Source organism: Amblyraja radiata, chromosome 11 (assembly GCF_010909765.2).
Source record: "Amblyraja radiata isolate CabotCenter1 chromosome 11, sAmbRad1.1.pri, whole genome shotgun sequence".
NCBI lineage: Eukaryota > Metazoa > Chordata > Chondrichthyes > Rajiformes > Rajidae > Amblyraja > Amblyraja radiata.
Genome location: NC_045966.1, coordinates 866,970 through 879,946, shown reverse-complemented (window position 1 = coordinate 879,946; position 12,977 = coordinate 866,970).

Here is a 12,977-nt window from a genome sequence, read left to right as displayed (position 1 = left end):
GTGTAGCTGCATTCCGCTGTCCGGTCCTGGCAGCCACGTGCAGCCACCCGAGCTACTGAGTGAGTTGCTGGCATGATCTCTGACCCCCTCCTTCTCAACGCGCCTGCCCTCCTCGCAACTTTACCCCTGACGGCCCAGCCATACTGACCCGGGCCAGATGCCCCATGCATTCGGGAATGAACTCCCTCGTTAAAAAAGCTAGAATGTTCATATCTTTAGCAGACATTATTATAGTTCTGTGGGTAGAAAAATAGCAATGAATAAAAAATCTTACAATCATTTTTTTATGTATGACTCTGATGACATCTGGATCACTTGTCATCCAAAATGACAATTTTGATTCACTTTCCAAAGAATAGGCCATAGACACATCCTTTCTGCTCAAGTTCAAACAAATGCCTCAAAATTCATTGGCCGACGGTTCATTCTACAGCAAGACAATAATCCCAAACTTACTGCTAAAGCAACAAAGGGGTTTTTCAAAGCAAAAAAATTGTCTATTCTTGAGTGAACCCTGATCTGAACCCAATTGACCATGACATTTAAGCTGAAGAGAAAGCTGAAGGGGACTAGCCCGCAAAACAAGCAAAAGCGAAAGATGGCTGCAATACAGGCCTGACAGAGCATCACCAGAGAATCCTCCATGAATCGCAGATTTCAAGCAGTCATTGCATGCAAAGGATATGCAACAAAATACTAAACATGACTACTTTCATTTACAGGACATCGCTGTGTCCCAAACATTATGGTGCCCTGAAATGGGGGGGGGGGGGGGTTATGTATAAACACTGCTGTAATTTCTACATGGTGAAAACAAAATCTTTAAAATTGCCTTTATAAAAATCTGACAATGTGCACTTTAACCACATATGATTTTTTTCTATTACAAATCTCAAATTGTGGAGTACAGAGGCAAATAAATAAATGAAGGGTCTTTGTCCCAAACATTATGGAGGGCACTGTATGTGTTCTGAAATCCTCAGATTGAATACTCTGCAACATCAGATAACCTGTTATTTTTCTTTCTGATTGCTTCTTTTCTGTCTCATTATTTCATATTTAAAACAATTGTTACTTTGATAACTTTGGTCCGCAGCCAATGACAGACATTCATTCCCTCTACTCTTCCACCCCTTCTCAACCTTGCCATCTCATTTTCACTGTTCTGATAGTTCTTAGTTAAATCGTCAAATCCATCTCCCTCTCCTGACCCTAACCCTCTCCACTGATGCTGCCTTCTTTCAGCATTTGCTGTTTTTACATAGTCAAGATCGAATGATTGACTTGCATTCAATGAAATTCATGGGATGGAAGATTGCAATCTTCACGTGGTCCGCCCTGTTTGGACGAATGCAATCAACCTGGCGTGCACAATCAAATAAGATCAAACAGAACAAGTTGTCCTACAACTTTAGGCTGTGCACGCCCTACACAAGAAGAAGAATGAAATTCATCATATAATAAAAACCCAATTATACATAGCACAATTAGAACATGGAAACAAATAAAACAGAATCTAAAATTAAGAAACCTATCTCTCTCAATACCAATAGCCAATAACCCATCGTTTAAACCATCAATCATAGACAAATCATTTATACATTGGGAAAGAATGGGAACCAAAACGCTCGAAGATCTGTATGAAGTGGGAAAATTACTATCATTTCAACAACTACAACTGAAATATAATTTGAAAAATAACCAATATTTTAAATATCTTCAAATTTGTGATTATTTGAAAAAATACACAAAAGACTATCATAATATGCCTTCCGACTTACTGGATGAAGCAATGAAGACAAAGGCGGAATCAGCTAACTTAATATCGTACTTATATAATATCATTTTAAACATAGAAATACCCACAACAGATGGAATTAGAAGAGACTGGGAACAAGAATTAGCTATAAAAATTTCAAAAGAGAGCTGGGATAAACATTTACTACAGGTGCATAAATGCTCGATCAATGTACGACATACGCTTATCCAATTCAAAACATTACATAGACTATACTATTCAAAAACTAAATTAAATAAAATCTTTCCTAATGTTTCACCAATCTGTGATAAATGTCTGTGTCAAGAAGCTACCATAGCGCACTCTTTTGTTTTTTTGTACAAAAATCCAAAAATTCTGGCATGGAATATTTGATATTTTTTCAAAATTAATTAAAATAAAACTGGTACCAAAACCAGAATGGATCATTTTTGGGATATCGGAAGGTATCCCTGAATTAAACGTGTATCAGAAGAATTTACTCAATTACGGGCTAATAATGGGAAAAAAGCTCATACTTAAATTCTGGAAAAATGCGCCCACACCAACAATAAAAATGTGGATATCAAATATGTTTGAAACATTACATCTGGAAGAGATGAGATTCCTCTTAGCAGATAAAGCAAACCAATTCCAAAAGACGTGGTCTACGTTTATGGACCTATTACAAGCATGAGGTGCAATAGTAATTTAAAAAATAAATAAATAAATAAATGGTATCAGGACCTGGCATTGGGAGATAAAACAACAAAAACAGACTTGGTTGGTAGTCTTTCTGCGGAGTTTAATGTTATAATAGAGCGATTGTCCTTACTTTCTTTTTCTTTCTTTTCTAGGGTCTACTTTCTTACTTTACTTCCTTCTCTAACTTCTTTTCTAAGGGGCTTTCTTTTCCCAACACTCTCCTGCACTTCACAACTCTTGCGCACCTTCTTTACTTTCCTTACTTCTATCTTTTTCTTAAAGCTTTAAAAAAAAAAAAATGAAGCGGTACAAAAAATGTATTAAGATATATGTGTTGTGTGTTATTGTAATTTACCGTACTTCTAATAAAAAAAAAATAAAAATAAAAAAAAAAAAATAAAAAAATTCATGTGCAATAAACTAAGCCATAGCAAGCATTGTACTAACTGATCAGAGATCTAGTTAAAGACTATCAGTTTAAATAATAGCCTCTACATTTTATTTGAATATTGCAATAATTTTACATCAAAGCGGGTTGTTTGTATTGCAACACTGCAAGTTGTGGTTATTTATTTTTGTATTTGCATTCGGACATAAGTGGACATGAAATGTGACCCTCTGCACATCCAATAACATTACTCACAAAATGAAGGCATACAATTTAATGAGGAATAAAACCGACTCAAGAACATTTTGTACACAGTGTATAGATGTTGTCACAAATTAGAAAGACACTACCAAGTAACTCACCTGCAGAGTATCAATTGCTTTGTCACAGAGTGAACAACAGTGTGGCAGTACCATAGGCAAACAACCAAGGAAATCCTTTATGTTTTGTAGAATCGGTGTTTTCCGCTTTTTCTCAAGGACGGATTGCTCTTCTGCACATGGCGAATCAATCACTTCCTCATCAGATTCCGTTTCAGAATCGGAATCAAACTTATTTAAATGCTGTGGTGATTCAGAAAAATGTCTTTCTTTTTTATGAAAGGCCTCGCCGCATTTTCCTTCATATTCAGATCCTGCACTTGAGTCTCCAGAGGATAGATCATAACCATAATTGACCAGAGGTTTGCGCAACATCTCCTGACTTTCAAAATTTCTTTCTGTTGACTTCCTTTCTCCAATTTCATCCTCACACAGAGTCCTGTTGGAAAGGCTTTGTTGCGGAGAACAGTATTTCATAGATGCTCTTTTCTTTTTAATCTGCTTAAGTATCTTTGGCAAAGAATCAAGTGTAAGCTTGTCTTTAGGATAGCTCCCCACCTCATCCAGGTCCTTAGATGAAAGAACAAGGGCATTAAAAATGTTGCTGGTCTTTTGTGGACCAACTGGTTCCTCTACATCTGATGACATCTGGTTTTGCAGTCCAGCTTCAGAGAGATGTATCATACCATATGGAATATGGTCCACTTTCTCAAGTTCTATTTGAACAACGTGGGATTTCTCTGATGGAAACAGATTAACATTTGCTCCTTGAAAATGAACTTTTTTAGCATAATCAATTACATTCTGACTCGTTGACATTTTGGCAGAAGGGTTTGACTACATCACATCCATGGACCTTCCGTAGTTAAGTCTGAAAAAACATCAATTTTGATGGAAAGATAACTCAGAATTGCACAAATGTTGGTAAAGAAAAACATTAAATCTATACAAAACTTTCAAGATACCTGAAGACACAGCATTTAAAAGACAAATGACCATAACATTTATACAGTAATTTGGAACTACATGAAATTTTGCATAGATTTAGATAAAATATAATTGAGAAGGAAGTCATAACTCATCAGTGCCAAAAGTTGCACATTAATTAATTAAACTAATTAGAAAATGAGATTAAAAAAGTAAACGCCATCTATATATATGTGACTTGTGAATATGACTAACATATATCATTATGTATAATTATATTATATAAAAATAATATAATGAATATGATTGTGAGATTTTTTTTGAATGAGACTGCCGCAGTGTGCAAAATGGCTAAAGTGGGACTGGGGCAGTGCCAGGCTGGGGGAAGGCTAAGGCATCTTCCACTGACAGGAAAATGCCTAACCCTAACTCCCCCCTCCTTCCAGAGCTGCCCATAGTTGGAGCTGGAGCCGCTTTGGGACCGGCTGTGGGCTCCGTACGTGTGGCCCCGCAGCGCGTCCACCTCGGCCAACATGCCCTTCTGGTGGTGATGATGGTGGGGAGCAGCACTGCCCTGCACGCCCCCCGGGCCGCCTTCAGCACCCCCATAGCGCCGGCTCCGTCAGACCGCCCGCACGCTCGCTCGCTGCAACACCGGCAGCCTGACAGCCCGACCGACCCCTCTCAGCACCCACTGGAGGCTCGGCCCGGCCCAACACTCACCACCAGCTTGAGGCCCAGCCCAACACTCACCACCTGCTGGAGGCCCGGCCCAACACTCACCACCCGCTGGAGACCCGGCCCGGCCCTGCCCAACACTCACCACCCGCTGGAGGCCCGGCCCGGCCCAACACTCACCACCCGCTGGAGGCCCGGCCCAACACTCACCACCCGCTGGAGGCCCGGCCCGGCTCAACACTCACCACCCGCTGGAGGCCCGGCCCAACACTCACCACTCGCTGGAGGCCCGGTCCAACACTCACCACCCGCTGGAGGCCCGGCCCAACACTCACCACCCGCTGGAGGCCCGGCCCGGCCCGGCCCAACACTCACCACCCGCTGGAGGCCCGGCCCAACACTCACCACCCGCTGGAGGCCCGGCCCAACACTCACCACCGGCTGGAGGCCCGGCCCGGCCCAACACTCACCACCGGCTGGAGGCCCGGCCCGGCCCAACACTCACCACCCGCTGGAGGCCCGGCCCAACACTCACCACCGGCTGGAGGCCCGGCCCAACACTCACCACCCGCTGGGGGCCCGGCCCAACACTCACCACCCGCTGGAGGCCCGGTCCAACACTCACCACCTGCTGGAGGCCCGGCCCAACACTCACCACCCGCTGGAGGCCCGGCCCGGCCCTGCCCAACACTCACCACCCGCTGGAGGCCCGGCCCGGCCCAACACTCACCACCCGCTGGAGGCCCGGCCCAACACTCACCACCCGCTGGAGGCCCGGCCCAACACTCACCACCGGCTGGAGGCCCGGCCCGGCCCAACACTCACCACCCGCTGGAGGCCCGGCCCAACACTCACCACCCGCTGGAGGCCCGGCCCAACACTCACCACCCGCTGGAGGCCCGGCCCGGCCCGGCCCAACACTCACCACCCGCTGGAGGCCCGGCCCAACACTCATCACCCGCTGGAGGCCCGGCCCAACACTCACCACCGGCTGGAGGCCCGGCCCGGCCCAACACTCACCACCCGCTGGAGGCCCGGCCCAACACTCACCACCCGCTGGAGGCCCGGCCCAACACTCACCACCGGCTGGAGGCCCGGCCCAACACTCACCACCCGCTGGGGGCCCGGCCCAACACTCACCACCCGCTGGAGGCCCGGTCCAACACTCACCACCTGCTGGAGGCCCGGCCCAACACTCACCACCCGCTGGAGGCCCGGCCCGGCCCTGCCCAACACTCACCACCCGCTGGAGGCCCGGCCCGGCCCAACACTCACCACCCGCTGGAGGCCCGGCCCAACACTCACCACCCGCTGGAGGCCCGGCCCAACACTCACCACCGGCTGGAGGCCCGGCCCGGCCCAACACTCACCACCCGCTGGAGGCCCGGCCCAACACTCACCACCCGCTGGAGGCCCGGCCCAACACTCACCACCCGCTGGAGGCCCGGCCCAACACTCACCACCCGCTGGAGGCCCGGCCCAACACTCACCACCCACTGGAGGCCCTGCCCAACACTCACCACCCACTGGAGGCCCTGCCCAACACTCACCACCCACTGGAGGCCCTGCCCAACACTCACCACCCACTGGAGGCCCTGCCCAACACTCACCACCCACTGGAGGCCCGGCCCGGCCCAACACTCACCGCCCGCTGGAGGCGCTGCCCAACACTCACCACCCGCTGGAGGCCCGGCCGATCCTCCACAGCATCCATCGGCCTACCGACAAGCCCGACCGACAGTAAAACGCAAAATACTAGAGGAACTCTGCGAGTCCTGCAGCATCTGTGGAGGAATGGACTGTTGGAATTTCGGGGCAAGACCCTCCCATATGCAATATACCAATAAAATTAGTTTGAATTTGAGTAGTTTATTGTCACGTGTACTGAAGTACGGTGAAACGCTTTTGTTGCGCGCAAAGCTGTCAGCAGAAAGACATTGTAATATGATTACTATAGGGAGGTTTCACGGCAGTCGGATCACGACCCATGACCCGTACTGTTGCTACGCTACTCCAAATGGATTACACGCGATGTATTGCAGGTAGGCACTTACCATTGTTTCCAACGTAGCGGGCCCGTTAAAACCCGCTGAAATTGTAAATTTTTGCGCTGTAAATAATTATGTTAATCGGGATAAGCGTGTGAGACATTTAGCCTACTTCAGAGTTCCAAAAGTGAGGAGAAATGACGGTAGATATTAACGGGAGCTGAAGGGACAACAGCCAGAGTGCTTGGCGAACATTGGCCGTTTGCTCACTGCATTTCATCAACTAGGGCATTATTTGTGTTTTTTCTTGATTCCTTTGGCATCTAAAAAGTTTCAGAAGTGATAAATCTGGCTGTAATTTTTTTTTAATCGCCCATGGTTCTCGTGGGTTTTTACATACAAAATGAAAACGCATCTAAGAAAAATTTACAGCCAGATTTATCGCTTCTGAGAATTTTTAGATACCAAAGGAATCAAGAAAAAACGCAAATAATGCCTTACTTGATGAAATGCAGTGAGCAAACGCGATAATTCCCAATATTTTCAATGTTTACCAAGCAGTTCAGCTGCTGTTGTCCCTTCAGTTCTCGCTTCTCTATACCTTCATTTCGCTTCACTTTTAGAATTCTGAAGTTGGGTACATGTCTCTCACACTTACCCCGACTCCCACAAATTTCTCCAGCGCAAAAACTCAACATTTTGGCGGTTTTTAACAGGTAGGAAAGTACGCGTTTCTAGCATTAATAACATATACCGGAAGTGACGGATGTCTTCCAGTTGGAAGCGGCTCCGTGCGTCGAGCCCTATGACCCAGTGACCTTACGTGCAACCCCCCTATTGAGCCTTGACATCACTGGATCAATTCTCTACGATAACCATTATCCTTCCTATCTTCTGCTGAACAAGATGTTTCAATCCAGCTTGCCATTGTCCCTTAGATCTCACTTACTATGAAGTATCTCATAAATGTCACAACAAATCAATTTGTTGTAAATATTCTATCGACATAGGAGGATATCAATGAACTAGATCACATTCATGCATTGATGGGCCTGTCTGCAAAGATATACAGACGCAGCTATTTCCATAACAATGGATCTTACTACGGTACTTATTTTCCTAACAGAGATTGGAGACATTAAATCAGAAATGTAAACACAAGAGAAAAGAACATTTCAGAGAAATAAGGCGACAATACTATAAATATAAACATAAACAGGCTAAATAGACGGAGGGCGAGTAGACCCCGACATTGTCCCAACTCCACCTCCAACCCGACATCATCCGACTCATGGTGTTCAAGAAGGAACTGCAGATGCTGGAAAATCGAAGGTACACAAAAATGCTGGAGAAACTCAGCGGGTGGAAACTCAGCATCTATGGAGCGAAGGATATAGGTAACAGATGCTGCTGCACCCGCTGAGTTTCTCCAGCATTGTTGTGTGTCATCCGACTCATGTTTGCCCAGGTCCTCACTCCCACATTGCCCTGCTTGTCCCCACCATCTACTCTCACACATTCCCTCCCCCCCCTCCCCACGCTCATCCTCTGTCCCTGAACGCGGGGAACGCTGAGGCCGAGACAACCCGCGACAACCATCGATCCCCGCCGTCACCCAGACTGCGCATCTCACCTCCTCCCCGTCCCCCTGCCGACACCGCCCGCTCTCCCCCAACTGTCTCCTCAACCCCATAGATTATAGAGCATCTTTACCCCTCACCTGCAGATCCAGGCCCGGCCCGGCCCACAATGCCGCGCGCCGCCCGGTGTCCCAGCGTGCACCGCGCGGCCCACACGCGTCGTCATGGTGACGCCTTCCCCGCCCCCCACACAGACCACCCCCCCTCACCCCTCCCCCCCCACCCCACACTCACCCCTTCCACCCCCCCCACTCACCCCTCCCCCCCCATCCACCCCCCACACTCACCCCTCCCCCCCCATCCACCCCCCACCACTCACCCCTTCCCCCCCCATCCACCCCCCACTCACCCCTTCCCCCCCCCACCCAAACCACCCCCTCCTCAGGGGATGAGTGGAGACACTTTTAAGAAGTACTAGACCAAGTGCAGACCCGTTGGGTCTGTTTCCCCAACAGCGTTTTGCAGGGGGGGGGGGAGGGGGGGCTGCGGCATCAAACTCATATTAACCAACCCCCAAACACACAGGTGGGGGGAGGGAGGGGGGATGTGAAGAGGGGAGGGAGGGGAGAGGAGGTGGAGGAAATGGGACAGATTTGGGAGGGAAAGGAGAGCGGGGTAGGGGGTGAGAGAGGGGGATGGGGAGATAGATGTGGTGGAGGGGGAGGATGGGGAGGTAGGGAAGGAGGGAGGGAGGGGGAGAGGGGTGGGGGAGAGAGGGGAAAGAGTGGAGAGGGAGGTGGAGAGGGGTAGGGGGAGTGATGGAAGAGGGACAGAGGGGTAGGAGGAAGGGGGTGGCGTAGAGAGGGAAGGGGGGTGGGGGAGAGAGGGATGGGTGCGTGAGGGGTTTCGGAGAGGGAAACATAGAACCATTGAAATTAAGTGCAGGAGTAGGCCATTCGGCCCTTCGAGCCTGCACCACCATTCAATATGATCGTGGCTGATCATCCAACTCAGTATCCTGTACCTGCCTTCTCTCCATACCCCCTGATCCCTTTAGCCACAAGGACCACATCTAACTCCCTCTTAAATACAGCCAATGAACAGGCCTCAACTACCTTCTGTGCCAGTGAATTCCAGAGATTCACCACTCTCTGTGTTAAAAATGTTTTTCTCATCTCGGTCCTAAAAGATTTACCCCTTATCCTTAAACTGTGACCCCCTTGTTCTGGACTTCCCCAACATCTGGAACAATCTTCCTGCATCTAGCCTGTCCAACCCCTTAAGAATTTTGTAAGTTTCTATAAGATACCCCCTCAATCTTTTAAATTCTAGCATGTACAAGCCGAGTCTATCCAGTCTTTCGTCATATGAAAGTCCTGACATCCCAGGAATCAGTCTGGTGAACCTTCTCTGTACTCCCTCTATGGCAACGATGTATTTGAACATTGGGCATTGTGACATCACACGATGGAACGTTCACCAGGGGCTGGGGCTGGTGCTGCTTCTATGGGTGAGAAGCCAGTTGAGTTGTGAAATATTGGGGGGGGGGGGGGTGGGTTAGGATTTGATTAAAAACGTGCACTTAAACCCGACGACCAATGGCAAACCCGTTGGGTCTGATCCCCCAACGCAGCCGTTCCCTACCCGTAGCCCCCACTGGGGGGGGGGGGTGGGGGGCGGGCGCCTCACACACACTAACCACCCCCACACACAGAGTTGGAAAAGTGCATAAAGACCGTTCCCTACCTGTAGCCCCCAGGGGAGATTTGGTCGTCGAAGTCGGGTCCCTGCCGTCTTAAAATATCGTATCTTGAAGTCGTCGAAGTCGGGTCCGTCTCGGCAACGCGTGGGGGGGGGTGGGGGGGGGGTTAGCGGTGCGGCATCACACACACGAAGCTTCGACACACACAGAGCCTTAAAAGTGTAAATGCCCGACCTCTTTTCCGTTTTTCTCTAATTTAATTAAGATGTGCAGGTGGTGTTCTTATCGAGGTTCAGGGGTGAATGACGTAAATATTTTCACACAATATGGGAACATCTCATGTTGTCTTGAAGGCTCCTCGGCCCACATCTGACTCTCTGTACTGTCACTATGGCAACGATGTCTATGAGCACTGGGCATTGTGACATCACACGATGGAACGTTCACCATTGGCTGGGGCTCCTGCATAGGCATATGTAAATGAATCCATTCCGATTGGACATATGTGAAGATTGGGCATTGTGACATCACACGATGGAACGCTCAGCAGGGGCTGGTGCTGGTGAAGGTTCTGTGGGTGTGAAGCCAGTTTAGTTTTGAAATATTGGGGGGGGGGGGGGGGGTTAGGATTTGATTAAAAACGTACACTTAAACACGTCGAAATGTAATGAGGAACGGATACTTAGAAAGAAAAGAGAAATCTCTACCAAAATGGAAAAGATGTCGGCGATTCAGCGTTCCCCCTTATCCTTAAACTTTGACCCCTTGTTCTGGTCTTCCCCAACATCCGGAACAATCTTCCTGCATCTAGCCTGTCCAACCCCTTAAGAATTTTAAACGTCTCTATAAGATACCCCCTCAATCTTCTAAAATCTAGCGATTACAAGGCGAGTCTATCCAGTCTTTCTTCATATGAAAGTTCTGACATAACAGGAATCAGCCTGGTGAACCTTCTCTGTACTCCCTCTCTACAGCAACGATGTCTTTGAGCATTGGGCATTGTGACATCACACGATGGAACGTTCACCATTGGCTTGGGCTCCTGCATAGGCATATGTAAATGAATCCATTCCGATTGGACATATGTGAAGATTGGGCATTGTGACATCACACGATGGAACGTTCAGCAGGGGCTGGGGCTGGTGAAGGTTCTGTGGGTGTGAAGCCAGTTTAGTTTTGAAATATTGGGGGGGGGGGGGGAAGGATTTGATTAAAAACGTGTACTTAAACACGACGGAATGTAATGAGGAGCGGATACTTAGAAAGAAAAGTGAAATCTCTACCGAAATGGAAAAGATGTCGGCGATTCTGCGTCCAGTTTCGGAGTTGCAGGGAATCAATGGAAGAAATGTGACAGCCGGACGGAGTTCCGTTTCGGAATTTTGGGCGAGAGTTTTATATATTAACTAGACCAAGTGCAGACCCGTTGGGGCTGTTTCCCCAACGGCGGTTTGCAGGGGGGGGGGGGGGGGGGGGGGCTGCGGCATCAAACTCATATTAACCAACCCCCAAACACACAGGTGGGGGGAGGGAGGGGGGATGTGAAGAGGGGAGGGAGGGGAGAGGAGGTGGAGGAAATGGGACAGATTTGGGAGGGAAAGGAGAGCGGGGGTAGGGGGTGAGAGAGGGGGATGGGGAGATAGATGTGGTGGAGGGGGAGGATGGGGAGGTAGGGAAGGAGGGAGGGAGGGGGGAGAGGGGTGGGGGAGAGAGAGGGGAAAGAGTGGAGAGGGAGGTGGAGAGGGGTAGGGGGAGTGATGGAAGAGGGACAGAGGGGTAGGAGGAAGGGGGTGGCGTAGAGAGGGAAGGGGGGTGGGGGAGAGAGGGATGGGTGGGAGAGGGGTTTCGGAGAGGGAAACATAGAACCATTGAAATTAAGTGCAGGAGTAGGCCATTCGGCCCTTCGAGCCTGCACCACCATTCAATATGATCGTGGCTGATCATCCAACTCAGTATCCTGTACCTGCCTTCTCTCCATACCCCCTGATCCCTTTAGCCACAAGGACCACATCTAACTCCCTCTTAAATACAGCCAATGAACAGGCCTCAACTACCTTCTGTGCCAGTGAATTCCAGAGATTCACCACTCTCTGTGTTAAAAATGTTTTTCTCATCTCGGTCCTAAAAGATTTACCCCTTATCCTTAAACTGTGACCCCCTTGTTCTGGACTTCCCCAACATCTGGAACAATCTTCCTGCATCTAGCCTGTCCAACCCCTTAAGAATTTTGTAAGTTTCTATAAGATACCCCCTCAATCTTTTAAATTCTAGCATGTACAAGCCGAGTCTATCCAGTCTTTCGTCATATGAAAGTCCTGACATCCCAGGAATCAGTCTGGTGAACCTTCTCTGTACTCCCTCTATGGCAACGATGTATTTGAACATTGGGCATTGTGACATCACACGATGGAACGTTCACCAGGGGCTGGGGCTGGTGCTGCTTCTATGGGTGAGAAGCCAGTTTAGTTGTGAAATATTGGGGGGGGGGGGGGGTGGGTTAGGATTTGATTAAAAACGTGCACTTAAACACGACGACCAATGGCAAACCCGTTGGGTCTGATCCCCCAACGCAGCCGTTCCCTACCCGTAGCCCCCACTGGGGGGGGGGGGTGGGGGGCGGGCGCCTCACACACACTAACCACCCCCACACACAGAGTTGGAAAAGTGCATAAAGACCGTTCCCTACCTGTAGCCCCCAGGGGAGATTTGGTCGTCGAAGTCGGGTCCCTGCCGTCTTAAAATATCGTATCTTGAAGTCGTCGAAGTCGGGTCCGTCTCGGCAACGCGTGGGGGGGGTGGTGGGGGGGTTAGCGGTGCGGCATCACACACACGAAGCTTCGACACACACAGAGCCTTAAAAGTGTAAATGCCCGACCTCTTTTCCGTTTTTCTCTAATTTAATTAAGATGTGCAGGTGGTGTTCTTATCGAGGT